Below are 16,196 nucleotides of genomic sequence, written 5' to 3'. Positions count from 1 at the left end.
ATATTAAAATTTTAATACTTTTCTGGAACAATTTTAAATCAACAAAAGGCACAAAAAAAAATTTATTTTTCTTCCCATAAAATTGATTTTTTCACAAATTTCAACATTGGTAACCTACAAGTAGGCACCTAAAAGCGTAGAACCCGTTTCAAATATTTCATTTCATAGGCTCATCAATTATCTATCATATGCCTTTTAAAGTTTTTGAGTATCTCATTTGGTTCAAAAGTTATGATTTTTGAAACGAAAAATCTCAAATGGCGCCACAGTGCGTCTGTATGTTGAAATAAATTTTCCATAGCCACCAAATAACTTACATACATGATTCATACATCAATATTTTGTTATAAACTTTACTTTACAAATATTAAAAATTTTTATTTTAAAATATAATTTGGTGAAGGGTATATAAGATATGGCACACGTTTTGAACAAAAATAAGTGACAAATTTTCTAGTATTTAAAATTGCAAACTGTCATCGAAATATTTTATTAAATTAAAATGCATATTTTATTCAATTAACATCGTTCAAAAGTCCGCCACGGTTTCGCTGGGTTGAGTACATCTGAAACCAGGTTGAATGACATGGGTTGTACTGGTTTCTAGGGTCGCTGTGGCTTATTCGTGTAGATCTGAGACTTTCGGATGGATCTACAAATAAATGAATCGATCTACAGGTTTACATTGAAAATACTAATATAGCTCCATGTATAAAAATTTTAATATATTCAAATCTTTCATGGAATGACATAAAAACTTCGTAGTAAAGTAAATTTCAGAAATCACAGCGATCTGGATTTGAATTAAAGAAATACATCATGTTCTTTGTTCTAAAATATTTCACTTAATATACATATTTCCGCTATAAACTATATAAATAGTTTTTTTTTTGGTTTTTATATCCATCGATTGACAACTTACATCCTTAAACAAGTTTACCTTCCCTCCTAATTTCTAGTTTCATTTTTCGTCTCCATCTTATTAACGGTTTGTCTATCCAACGACACGACATACTTACTCACATATGGCAACCACCAATGGAAAAGTAACACCAACACTAATGGTATGAAAATGGAAGTTCTTATACAACAATTCTGTTTATAGATATTAAATCTATAGTCAATGTGTCCAGTATTCAGTTTTTTTTTGTTGCTGTTTCAATTGCTGTAGGAATAGAGTGGATTTTATTGCATTTGAGTACAATTTGTTTTTATTGATTTGCCATTTTCACCCTCAATATGAGAAGGAAATTGTCAATGTTTAACAATTGTTTTTTTTAGATTTCTTCAGTTGTTACTGTATTTTTTTATTACTATCATGGCAGTGAATGTTGTTGTTGTTGTCGCTTTTATATCTAGTATTTTGTTTACTTTATTGTTGTATGTTTTGCTGCCAGATTTAATACACTCGATAAACTCAATACAACAGACAATAGTTTTTCAATGGTCTCTAAAATAACACACATACACTACATATCTAAAAGATAAATGTAGAGAATGTGGCCAAAGAGAAAGAGGAAGGAAAAAAGAAAAGATCATTACCCTGTATACAAGCCACACTACTGCTAGCACTACAAATACTTTTACGACTGCTACAATGAAACGAAACACTAACGCTTTTTTATAGTTTTATACTTCAAAACTACTATTACCAATACCAAAGTGGATTTGTACTCAATAGTTGAAGAACATTTGCTAAATCTGTTTGAATGTTATGAAGTAGATTTTAAATATAAACAATAACAATTGTTGAATGGATAAAATAATAACAACAATTCATAGCTAAAATTACTTTGATCTCATTTATCGCGATTTCATTAAAAAACACTATTATGTCACCACTTTTCTCACCAACTGAACACACCTACCTTTTCATACCCTGTCCCCATACATTTGAAACTACTTAAAACTCTATAATATCAATTGATTTCTAAATCCCTTTTTCTCTACTCTTCTGTTGTTGTTGTTGCTGTGTATCTAATAAATCTGAAAATTTATGCGAAAGATTAGACAAATGTTCAAGTAAAAAAGATTTGTTGTTACTAAATCGAATTAGAAATAAAAAGTGTTGCTTGTGTCATTGTTATTCCTTCGAGACAGCAATTCATCCATATAACCTTCATCCTCCCTCTAAGGAAAACAGAGAAAGGATTTAAAAATATAGTATCACTACATGACATTGTTGACATAATTCATCGCAGTATTTAGTATTGTTCGTTATCGAAACGTAAAATCATAAAGTTTCGCTGCGACAGTGAAGAGTAGAACAGTATGGCAAAATAAGGATTATCAGGGAAGTACTTTTGTTCATAAAGGGCAAACCTAAAAATCAATAAGATTTAGAGAAAATCCGTGATATTTATACCCTACACCACCACAGTGGGAGCGATGTCCGCCCGTCCATGTAAACCTTGTAATCAAAATACAGGTCGCAATTTCAGTGATAATTCAACAAAATTTGGTACAAGCTTTCATATTGCCCCAAGAACGGAGCCTATTGAATTTGGTAAGAATCAGTCCATTATTTCTCCAAGCCCTATCTGAAAATTGTTAAGCTTTCATAAATACCTTAGTTATATAGATATCCAAACCAAATTTTGCAAAAATAAGTTTTATATAAGTCAATTTTAATAAAATTCAACATGAATAGGTTTCAAATATACATAAGCCATGCAACCTAATGGTGGTGTAGGTTATCATATGGCCGGACTTGACGGACTATACTTTCTTACTTGTTTAAAATTGTATTAATAAACTAAATAAACAAATAAGCGATTTATATACGGCTGTGAGGAATCTTATAAAGGCTTTACTATAAGATAAAGATTACACAAGGCAACAAAATTGAAAAAAATTTAGATGCTTTCTAAACTACTACAAAATTTTGTGGTTCCAGTAGTACAAATGTGGTTCAAATATTAAATTTATGGAGAGTTTTTTTTTTTTTTAAATTTAAGTAAAATTGTGAATTTTTTTGACATTTCTCCACATAATTAATTATAACTCAAAAACTGTTAGTCCGATATTATTAAAATAAATTTTTTTTCTTTTAAAAGATGTTAATGAAACGGTAGATCAAAAAATGACCAGCTTTTATGTCTGCTTGTCAAAAAGGAAAGGGTGAGGAGTTTCGGAGTTATAATAACAAATTGAAGAAAAAAATGCAGTTTTTAAGTGAAAATAGCTATTTTTTTTTGTTTAAAAAAACTCACGAAAAATCGAAAGCGCCAGAAATTGTTCAGATTTATTGATTCATCGCAAAGCCATATGGCATATCGTCCCCTTAATAAAACTATTGTGTATAAGCATATACACCATTATTTTTTTTGTTGTATCATAATAATCTACATAACTGATTGGGTGAATTCCAAAACGTCTGTATGCAATGCAACCTTAAAAAGTCGAGCGATTCTTTACGCAACCGTGTAAACTTTGATAATGTTTCATATCGCAAAATGTAAAGGCAGTATGCTAAGTTTTTTTTAAATTTTAACTACGCGTTTGCTTGCTTTGTCTTGATAAAGATATGATTGCATTGCATACAGACATTTGGAATTCAACCATTCTATATGTGGTAAAAATTTGATGAAATTCTACTTCCACAAAGTGTGTCAAAAGATCAATTAAAATATTACTTTTTGTATACATATTAATGGTATGATTTGAAACCTAAACAGCTGATTAACAATACTAACCACTTTAGATTAATATTTTTAAGAATTACTGATTCTAAATAGTAGAGGACGATGAGTTTACTGAAAAACTTTTTCAGAATAAATTGCACATAATGAAACTATTAAAAATTAAATTCCGCATAATTCTAGAATTTAAGCTAAATCTTAATAATAATTTATTATAAACATAGTATTACCAAACGTTAAATTGAATTTGATGTACATACCTTCTTTCAATAAATTTGACTTCATTAGTGTGTTTTGTTATAAAAATTTTATTTTATTATTCATTTCGTTAGCTTAGTGTACAAAGTCCTTTTCAGAAATATTATAGGAGAGACATTAAACGTTCTAAAATCCATGATTTGAAATATTTTTGAAATCTGATATTAGAGTTTTATTAATTATTTGGTATGGTTTATAGTGACAAATAATCACAGCTAAGAAGAAGTGCGTTTGTATCATATAGGATAAATTTTAGAATTATCAAATATTTAATTAAAAATTAATTTACATTTTTTGGTTGAAATTTAATAAATAAACCAATAATTAAAACAAGTATTGTGTACATAGTAACAAATTTTCGGTTAACCGACAAACCGGTTTTTAAAAAATCAGTTTTTTATAAACACTAAAAATCGATGTATACTTTACGAATTTATTCACAATTAAGTGAATTCATTCATTTTCACAAATTTTTTTTTTTTCATTCATTTTCACAAAATCATAATTTTTAAGAATTTTTTTATAATTTCATTTTAAATCAAATATATTATGTATACAAATAAATGGTATTCGTGCCATATACAATATTCCTTCGTATGATTAATATTTAATTTTATGAAAATAAATATTAACCATACGCAACTTTTAATTGTTCTAAATTAAATGGTAAACAAGATCAGTGCTGAAACAGATCAATGGTTTTATAAACCATAGAAAATGTACTAGGTTTGTGGTCATTCTGATGCATACATAGTCAAACACGGTTATAACAGCTGTAAAAATCGAAAAATTATGCTCATAAAATTTACAAAAGTATAATCGAAAAACAAGTAAGAAAGTATGGTTCATCAAGTCGAACTATATAATACCCTATACTAAGTATAAAAGCAAAAACATTTTTCAATTTTCATTTTTCAAATTTCAATAATTTAATTTCTTGAATGATTTTCGGAAGATGCCTTCATATGGGAGCTATTACTAATTGTGGATCGATCGCCATGCAATTATGTCGTGTGATTTATGTCTATATGAAAAGTATTTCTGTTAAATTTCATGAAATTTATGATCGTTAAAGTAATTTTCGGAAATGGGACTTACATGGAGCTGTGACTAATTATGGACCGATCATCATAAAATTAGGTGACACGACTTTCATATATACCTATACACATTAAACATTTATGACCGATAAAGTCAAATTTTTGGAGGATATTTGTATGGGGGCTAGGTGAAATAATGTTCTGATTTCAACCAGTACTTTGCGCACAATGTTAAAATGGACAGCCAGCCAGACAGTAATTTGTCAATAGTATATAAAAGCCACACAGAGAGAACTGATTCGTACTAGCAACCGAATTTGTTGCCAATCGAATGATTCTACCTCTGTGACCGAATTTTACAGTCGTGGCTACAAAATTATAGAAGAGGTAACAAAATGTTTGTTTCTTAAACCAAAATTCTTCTTTTTCAACCGACTTTCTGTTAATAGAGTCGAAAAATTCTATGTGTGCAACCGAATCATTCGATCGGCAACAAATTCGGTTGCTACTACGAATCTGCCTTATTCTTATAACAAATATTTCTAACATTTGCAGAATTTGAATATAGCGAGATTTCATCTCGTACACATAAATTTTCAATTTTGGCAGCTCTTGTCACAACAATTGTATTTCATATAAAATATTGTCAAGTCTAATAAATTGTATCAATTCCATGATGATGACGATGACAGTGATGCGTTTATAAGCATTAAACTAGTACTATATGTATACATAACAAGTAAATAAAATGCATAAAGTTTTATTTTTGAAAATACAGTATTACGCATACAAACACTCATGCAAAGATCCTTATGAGTTTGAACAATAAAGTTGTCCTCTTGTAACTGAAACGTATACCAAAGCAGTATATGCTCATAAGTTTGAGAATGCAATAACAACAGTCACATACGCACAATTATAATAAAAATGCTTTTGTATATAATTTACATACATATAGGGTGGCCCGGATTTGAAAAAAAGTGCCGCTAACTGAAGCTTATGGTGAATGTGTTTTATCGGTTTCAACGAGCAAGAGATGGATTGCGCGGTTCAGAAGAAGAAGTTCAAAAAGTTTGAAGGTCAAGAATTTAAGGCATTAGTCCATGAAGGAGCTTGCAAAATCATTGGAAGCTACTCAAGCAGCAAAACTTTTGCCATAAGCAGAATTTATTAGAATGCAGGGAAATTGGGTACTATATGAATTGAAGCCGACAGACCTTGAAAAGCGATTTTGCATGTCTGAAATGCTGCTCGATCGCTATAAAAGAAAATCATTTTTTCATCTTGCAATGAAAAATGGATCCATTACGATACTCCGAAGCATAAGAGATCGTCTGTGAAGCCTGGCCAACCAGCCGAATCGATACCAAAGCCAATTATACATGGCGCCAAGGCAATGCTATGTATTTGGTGGTAGAAAAAGAGTCCTATACATGAAAACATACAGGAAACTTGTACCAAACACAACTAATTCGTTTGAAGGGACCATTGGGCCGAAAGACGCCGAGAATATGCGTCCGGTCATGAAACCGTCCATCATGATAACGCAATACCTCTTAATAGTCTGTGCCCCGTCCGAATTCTATTTGTTTCGATCGATGCAGAACGCTCTCTCTGGGATACTTTTCACTTTGGAACAGAGTGTTCGATATTGGCTTGATTTCTTCTTAGTCTCAAAAAAAGAGCAGTTCTTTTGGCTCGGAATCCACTTATTACCAGAAATATGGGAGAAGGTAATAGCGGACAATTGCCAATACTTTGAGTAAATTTACGGTGTACAAATGTTTCAAAATAAAGACAAACAATTTTAAAAGATCCAGCATTTTTCAGTCATACACCCAATATATTTAATTGTATATTTTAACATTTGATTTTTAGATGGTGGAGAGCAATTTTATCAAAAATCGCAAAAGATCAAAGTAGACAAAGGGACCAGCCTAATATATATCATCGCCTGAAATGAAAAAGGGTGTAATAACCAAAAAAAACTCGTATTTGAGTTTTTAATGGATATTGGTACAGCATACCTCTTCAAACATTTTTAGATTTCTATTTTAAAATATAACGACTTTATTAAAGAAAGAAAATCATAAAACTTATAATTTTTTCATTTCTTGTCTAAAAATTTTGAAAGTATTTATAGGCCCTTTTGCATTTTAGGTGACGATATGTACAAACTCGTATAAGTATGATTGTGATAGTGCATTTAAGTGTGAATGTCTGTACAAGAGTATGTGTGTTGTTGGGTTATTTAGTTTTTGGTTGAAGTAGTTTATTTTGTGTCAATGAAAATTTTATAATTTGTTGCTCTTCTTTTAACGATTTCTTTTTTTCCAGAATTAAAAATTAGAAAACTTTACTAAACAAAAGTGTTTATAAATGTGGATGTATGTTTATGCGTGTTAGTAATATAAAAGTAGTTTTGGTACTTGCAATATGCCTTAACCCAATAAGTATTTTTTTATGTATATGCCAACCATCTTCTTTTATTTGTTTTTTATTACTTACAATAATTGGTTTGTAATTGTTATTTCATCCTTAAAAATAAATAATTTGAAATTTTATCAAATTTCTGCCTATTGGGTACTCCCACAAACACATGCAATACATTACATATCTTACATTTCAGTAATTTAATGTACTTACATACTATATACACTACATTCGTAATTTAAACAATGTTTTGTAACTGCCAGCATACAAAACTAACTCTACTGTCAAATACTCGTACTCGTTTTATGAAATTTATGTGAATGCCTGTGAATGTAACATGTGAAATAAGTATTTTGATACTACGAATACCCACTCAAATACTAGAGTTTATATGAAGTTGAAATATTTGTGCACTATTCTGTGGTTTATTTCAAACTAATTGTAGTTTTAGAATATATTTTTATTACTATCATCATTATCATACAAAATAATGATGATAAGTACATTTTTTTTACATAAAATGGTGGATGAGTTTATATTTGGCGCAGTGATAAAGTTTTATGCAACTGTTACGTTAATAAGGTTTTAGTATAATAAATAAAGTTTAATTTTTGAGTATGTATTCTGTTTTTAGATATTAATTAAAAAAATAACACTATACAACACCAAAAAAAATTACGAGGTCCGACCAATAAATTTTGATAGAGGAGACAAAAAAAAAGACACATCTGAATTTCATTTGAGGGGGGGTTAAAATTTCCCAACTCTGGCACATTCTTATTGTTAATCGTCATAAGAAACCATGTGATCCTTACATTTTAGGTATAAAATGTGTTCAGCAATGTTATGTAAAATGTTACGGAGAACATTTTTGTAGAATATGTTAACCCTCTAACTCTTCAAGGCATGGCTCTTTTTTGTCCTTTTTCTAAAAATGAGCAAAAAACACCATTACGACAGGGATTTAAGGGGTTAAAATGTTCCGCAAAAATATTGTCCGTGAAATTTTACTATAAGTCCCTGAATACACCAAAACGGAAAATTCAACCAGAAAGTCAGAAATAAGACACAACAAAAGAGAGCTTAGGGTTAATTTCGCATTTTCAAGAAGGACAAAAAAGACCCATACCTTGAGGATTTAGAGGGTTAACATATTCTACAAAAATATTCTCCGTAACATTTTACATAACTTTTCTGAACACATTTTATACCTAAAATGTAAGGATCATATGGTTTCTTATGAAGATTAACAATAAGAATGTGCCAGAGTTGGGAAAATTTAACCCCCCCTCAAATGAAATTCAGATGTAAACTTTTAAAACGCTGATACACGTGTTTTTTTTTGTGTCCTCTATCAAAATTTATTAGTGTTATACGAGTCTAAGAGTGAAATAAAACATTTTGGAGAATCTTTGAAATTTAATTCAGTAGGATATTAAAAAAAAACAATAACCATAATAAAAACTGAGAATCCGATTTCTTATGGTACTAATTACTGACTGACGATGATACTTGAATGACAGTTTTCAGTCACCATGGCACAAATTTCGATCAAGTTATGGCTTTTTACATTATAAATTTGATGCGTTCGGTAATGGTTTCACTGTAATGGTCCGGCCAGATTTCAGCAGCTCATAATAGAGCATTATCTTAGCGCCATGGATATTTAGCTTTAATTTCAGCTGGTTGTCCGGGCTTCACATACGATATCTTACGCTTTGGCTTATTGTAATGGATCCGTTTTTCATCCGCAAGTAATGATTCGGTGCAAAAATTATTTTCTTTTATACCGTTCAAACATCATTTATTATAATAACTCTGTAATAATTCATATTTTAAAATATTTTTTCTTATGACACGAACGCATATTTAAAGTTGGCTCTTGGGAACTATTAGCGTGTGTTAAAATATTTATTCCTTATTTAACAGTTTTTAAAATGCACTGTACCTCCTCAATGGGTGGTCGTCTTGTGATGCAATTGCTTAAGTGCGATAATTTGTGTTTGCCATGACAGAGGGGACAGACTAACATGAATTGGCAGTCCATGGTTGGGTCACCCATTTCGGAAGGACTTACAATGACCGCATAACTAAGAACTACCCTTCCTCTCTCTGATAGCGTTTGTTTCTTTTTTGAGGAGGCTTTCAGATGTGCCAAAAATTCCCCGTTGTTCTCACAGAGAGGGATGATTGATGGAACTGAGACATTTGGTCTGTAACAGCTAGAGTACATCCGTCCGAAATCCAGGAGCGTCTGTTCACCATATTGGGCGGTTCGTGGTCAGCGTTTGCATTTTCCTTTATGGAATAAATTGGCATTGACCTCTCGAAAAGATACTTGTTACGGTCTTATATGCAAATTGGGTGGGTTCAATCGTGAAACACTACACGAAGAAGTATTATCAACACTTTTGAGGAATCTGGCTATAAAGTCTCCGCTGGCTATAAAGTCTCCGCTGGTTCATTTTACTCATTGGTAATTTTTGTTCACAACAAATAAATGAACAAGTTTGTTCTCTTTGTTCAGTTGTTTATTTTAATTATGAGGTGTTTGACTAAACTCAGCGCTTTAAAGATTTCTCTGCGAATGTTATAGCAGACAGTGAACAAAATGTACAGGAGAGTACTACTTTTGAAAACTAATTTTGCCTATTATTAGCATGATTATTAATAATGATGAAAACATTTAATAAATATCAACTAACTAAATGTCATTTAAAAACGTTTTCAAAAGGTAAGTTTCAAACATTTACTGTAATATCAAATGAACAAACACACAGTTTACTTGACTGTTTTCATCAATTGAAGTTGTTCGTTCATGAACAACCCAACTCTAATCAAAGCTGTCGCATATGCTGGCGATGTCCACTATTCTTACTGTGAGCCCTCTAAAGTCATAACTAGTACTTTTCACAAGGTGGTAGCAAATTGATAACTTTAAAGTACTTAAACTGAATGGTTTGGAGATCAGGGATTGTGCTAAGTATCTTGGCATCATTTTGAGCAGAAGATTATGCTGAAATGCTAGTATATGCTCAATTAATTTATGTGACTACAGTTTTCTGGCTATCCTACAATTATTCATGGATACTAATCTCATACTATTAAGGTTTGGGGTCCGGGAAATTTTAATTTTTTTCCCTGGAAAAACGGGAAATTTAAAATAATTAACAATACTTTAATACATTTAAATATAACTGTTTGATGAATGGTTTGTTCCAAATATTAGTGGAGGTTTTAAACTCCATTAGGAATACAGTAGAAGCATCAAGCCGACATTTTTCTATGATGAACACTGTTTATGAACAGATGTTATCTAAAAATTTTACGATTTCTCAAAAAATGGTTCTTGCAATAAAATGTAAAGTTAATAATCAATATAACAGCAGACTTAGGTAGATTTCCTAATAACTTCACAACATAATAAGCTAAATTATAATACAAAATGACAATGTTCACACATACGCCTATTTGACCGCAATTTTCCCTCATCAGTTCAAAGCGATGATGATGTTTCCGAAATACAAATTGAGCAAAATTTTGAAAACGAATTCGATTATTCAATCAATATTGAAAAATAAAATCCTAAACATTTAAAATCAAATGCAGAAAGTCGTTTTAAGTGGAATTAGCTTTATATGAAGCAATTAGCAATCGGAGAAAAAACTTAGATTGTCTTTATAATGCTTTATTAACGATAAAGTCACCACCTGTTTAAAGCGGTGTCTGGAAACTTTGCCACTAAAATAAGAAATCGTCAAATGACTCACTGAATGCATTTTGAAAACTCAATTTTTTAAAAAAATAGTTGTATGACGAACATATAACATTATTTAAATGAAATAATAGTGGCATTCACAATATAGAGTACTTTCTCTAGCAAAGTAGCAAAAGAGCAGTTTAGCAGAAACCAAAACAAAATACATTAGAACTACTTTTTTACTTATTTACACTTTTTAAACTATATGATGTAATTTTTGTTTTGGAAATGAATTAAATTTTATTTTAAAATAGATTTTATAAAAAAATATAATAAAAAATATGTATAACAGAAAAATTATTAAGGTACATTCACAATTTATAACATTTTGTGACACTTAATTGCTCTTTTGCTCTATTACCAGGACAAGAGCTCTACATCATTTCATTTTATAGTAACAAATGATCTCCAAATATTTTATTTAACATTTTTTTTTGAACTGTATTGAATTGTACTGTATTATTTTTCACTTTCTTTTAATAAAATGAAACAATTTTGTAAAATAAAATTTTTTTTACTAATTTTTCTAGTTGAAAAGAAGTTCCCGAGATTCCCGTAGTACATACTAAGTGGGGTTAAAAGTAGTCCGTTTAAACGAAGATTCGTTATAATCGAGTTGAATATCATTAATCTCATTTGTTTTTTTGGTATGAAAATAATAAGACTTTGAAAGAAGATCTTAATAACAGTTACACTTTTTTTATATTACTGGTCCTTAATTCATTGACGAAAACACACAAAAAATATCTTATATTCATATTAATAAATATCCATTTATGTTGTAAATAAAACAATCCCCTAGAATTCCAAATAAAGACGCAATATTTATCTCAAAGAAACTTAGTAAAAACAATACCTTTTTAACCTTATAATGGAATTAATTTCTTTATGATACAAAACCCCAATTATTTTACTTCAAACAACGAACTTTTGAAATTAATTCGACATAAACGTGCTTGGTTGATTGTCATACAATACCATGAAATGGCGCAATTATTATGTTTAACGACAGCAACAATAACAGAAAATAAAAGTATTCTATCCATACCTTGTTTTCTAAATTATTACAGTTGCTACAAAATTAACTTGATGCCAGAGCACATTTTTTTTTGTGTTGTAGACATTAATGCCACTTGTTACACTGCGTAAATATTTAAACAATCGATGACAAAATTAGTAAACTGTCAAGTAAACTCTTGGCATTTCGCAAACACACATATTTATTGTATATATATAGACACATAAATATTGACTGTGACCATGATAAGGACATTAATGATTATGATGTTTTTATGGTGTGACTGACGATGACAACCTGGCCAAGTAAACAGGAAAAAAGGGGGAAAAACTTAAATTGCTTGAATGTAGGTCTAATGGAAATATTTTGACATCTAACTAATAGAGACAGACATGAATTAAATATGTCTGTACACATATTAGGGGTGGCCCTATTTTGCACATTTAGGATTTTTGATGATCCTATTAAATTGTTTTCTATTATCTAAAAGTCATATATTGAAGAAATAAATCTGGCATTTCTAAACGGTTGGTCCGTTTAAAAATTTTACTTGTCGAAGGTATCCTATTTTGAGTCGCCATAGCGCCACCCCTGGAGCATTTGTAAGGTCCATTTTAATAATTTAAACTCGAATACTCCTTGGCTACGCCCGGGTCTAATTTTATCCCGATCCGACTAGCCTTTTGGAAATGCCAGATGTATTTCCATAAACTTTTCATGCTGCCCCACTGTGCAATGTAAGGGCCCCCCTAATGTATATTATGGCCAAATCATTGAAATATTTTGCTATTAAACGTTGTAATTTATAGTAGAGTTTGTGTACGTTTTGTACACGTTTGTAGTTGATAAATAAAGTGGCGGTAAATGTACAAAATGACAGCTGCACAATTGATTGTTTTGTCTTTTGTCATTGACAAAATTGGGAAAACTACAATAACAAATGAGAAACTGTGTAGAAAACATACATATAAGGGAAACTATTTACAACCAAACTTAAGTCAAATAAATTGTTTGCTGTCATTTTAACATATCCATTCATAGTTAAAGTTTTGTTAAAGATTTACAGTGCAGGGAGGTAATAATTGGGAAAAATCATGGCAATGAATTTAATATGAAGAAAAAAAAACAAGTAAAAGGACTATATTCGGCTGTGCCGAATCTTATATAACCTTCAACAAACTAAACAAAATTTTTTTTTTCAAAATTGTTTTTGAAAATTTCTAAAAAAATTTTTTGTTTTCAATATTTCCAAAAAAAAATTTACGAAATTATTTTTTTTTTAATTTTTTTTTCAAATTTTTTTTAATTTTAAAGTTTATTAGTGAAAAAATTCGGTTTAAAAAATATTTTTTCCAATTCTGACACATTGTGTCCAAATTACTATAGCATCGTTGCAAAGGACTTTGAGATATCTATCATTAGATATCAATATTGTCTATATAAGTGACATAGTAATCCAGATATAGATAAAAAATAGACAACAAATCGAGGTTGTCCCGGTATTTTCCTTATATCTCACCCATTTGTGGGCCTATTATCTCGATTTTAAATAGCCACCGAGCCGGAAGAATTCCCGATATATTGATGTATCAATCATGTTTTTAAGTTATTTGGGGGCTAAGGAAAGTATATTTCAACATACAGACGGACAGACGTATAGACGGACACGGTTATACCGACTTCTCTATCTAGAACGATCCAGAAGATATATAATTTGTAGGGTCGCAATTGAAAAATTTAGAAATTACAAACGGAATGACAAACTTATATACATATACAAACTTATATAAAACAGACATGATATTTCCAAACTTATTTTTCTATTTCTTTCATGAAAAAATAAAGATATTAAGTAGAGCTGTCCCTAATATTCCACCCATTTACTGTACACTAGGTGACCTGTATAAAGCAAGCGAACGTTGGTCTAAACAAATCTAAAGTGTTTTATAAAGATGAGATTGTTTTAATGAAAACATTACAAATATTTGCAATATGTCTATCTATTCTCTTTAATTTTGTATAGATTTGTTCTGTTAAACATTATTGCTTCTGGTCGATATAGTTATTTGTCAAGCTGTGTTTTTATGATGATGACACTCAATTATTTTAATATCACTAAAATGTATAGTAAAAGAACACAAATAAAATAAGTAGACGACGTTGTTTACAACCAAAAACTAAATATTAGTCAAAAAAACCAACAAATCTTTAATAAAAATAAATTTAACCCTCATATCAGGCCTGTGTGGAAAAGCACACAAAACTAATTAGCCCAAAAAACATTCATTTATTCAAATAATATTGTTTAAATCGAGATATTTAATAAGTGACGTTGTTTTGCCTGGTGTGTGGTGTTCTACATAATGTAAATTTTATGGAATTTCATAAGGTTAGCTGTTTCTGCCAAAAATGGATATTTTTAAGATAAAATAATGTAATAACAGATAATAAAATGTGTAGTAAAAAAACTATGGTATAAATACAATAGCAATAAATGCTTCTTACAACCAAAAATTAATTGTTAGTCAAAGAAACCAACAAATCTTTAACACAAATATCATTAACACTCATATCACTCATGTGTGGAAAATCACACAAACATTATTTAGGCCAAAAAAAACATTCACTTATTTAAAAATAGTTTTTTTAAAGCGAGATATCTAAAAAGTGACGTTGTTTATGCTGGTGTGTGGTTTTCTACACAAATGTAAATTCTATGTAATTTCATCAAATTTGCTGTTTCTGCCAAAAATGGGTATTTTGAAGATAAAATAATTTAAATACAATAAATATGTTATTGATTAAACTACAAAAAAATAAATAATGCTAGTGTAAAATACGCTGACATGCCGTATGTGTGGAAAACAACACACAAGTGTAAACAAGTTTAGTTTGTTCTAATATATATAAATTAAACTACAAAAAACTAATGCTAGTATAAAATACGTGGACATATAGTATGTGTGGAAAATCACACATGAGTATAAACAACTAAGTTTGTTTTAAAAGTTGATGACCATTAAAATATCCAACATTTACACTAAATTAAAAAAAAATTTCGAGTGTATAATAACATTTTATTTAAAGTTGTAACAAATCAAAACAAAAAAATCTTTGTAAATTCTTTTCCTTAAAACATTTGAAAGTAACCGTGGCACGTGATGTCATTATCATAGCAAATCATTATAGTTGTTGATAAACATTTATTATCATTTATTGTCATTTACACAAATCACAACACGTCAAATTCCCATATTGGACAGTAAAAATGGAAGGCAGTCATTTGCCAGCGGCAGCAGAAGGAAATAAATAAATTGAGTCAGCTGTTATTTAAGGAACAATTTGAAAAAAGAAATTTATAAATTGATTGGAAAATGCTGTAATTTGTTTTGGAGGAAATATTGTAACAAACATTTTAAGGAAAATTATACAAAATTTTAATAGCAGGTATTACTTATAGCATTTTTGGGTTCATTGATTTATTCGTCTGCCCTTTAGATATTGTTTTTGGCTTCATTTTACATCCGAGTACAAATAAACTATGTAGTGAATGCTGCTGAAAACCAGTAAATTGCTAAAATTCATGATTTATCTTACTTAGAAAAGCCAGAGATAAATTATGGACTTATGAAATTTGTTTATTCTTTTTATTGTTATAAAAATTATACTATTGAAATTGCATTATCAATTTGAATTTAACGATTTGTAAGGGCTGCTTGCTACATTCATCATGTATATATACATTTGCATCAGTAGAAACTTCTACTTATCAACAATGTTGATAACATACTGCTATTAGCATTATTTATAAGTATTACAGCATTAACTAAAATTAACATTAAAGTTGCTTAAGGCTGCAGCTGATCATTGTGATAATAGTACATTATAGTTTTGTCCGTTACCCCCTGTCTATACCTGACAAATTTTTATCATGATAAACTTCAAAATGGTTGTCTAGATAAAGAATTATCAGGTATAGTCTCCATTTATTAGTATTATTGCTTCGTTATGATAAAATTGTTAGTGCTTTTGCTTAGACAATTTTG

This window comes from Calliphora vicina, chromosome 2, assembly GCF_958450345.1.
Source record: "Calliphora vicina chromosome 2, idCalVici1.1, whole genome shotgun sequence".
NCBI lineage: Eukaryota > Metazoa > Arthropoda > Insecta > Diptera > Calliphoridae > Calliphora > Calliphora vicina.
This window is presented reverse-complemented; position numbering follows the sequence as displayed.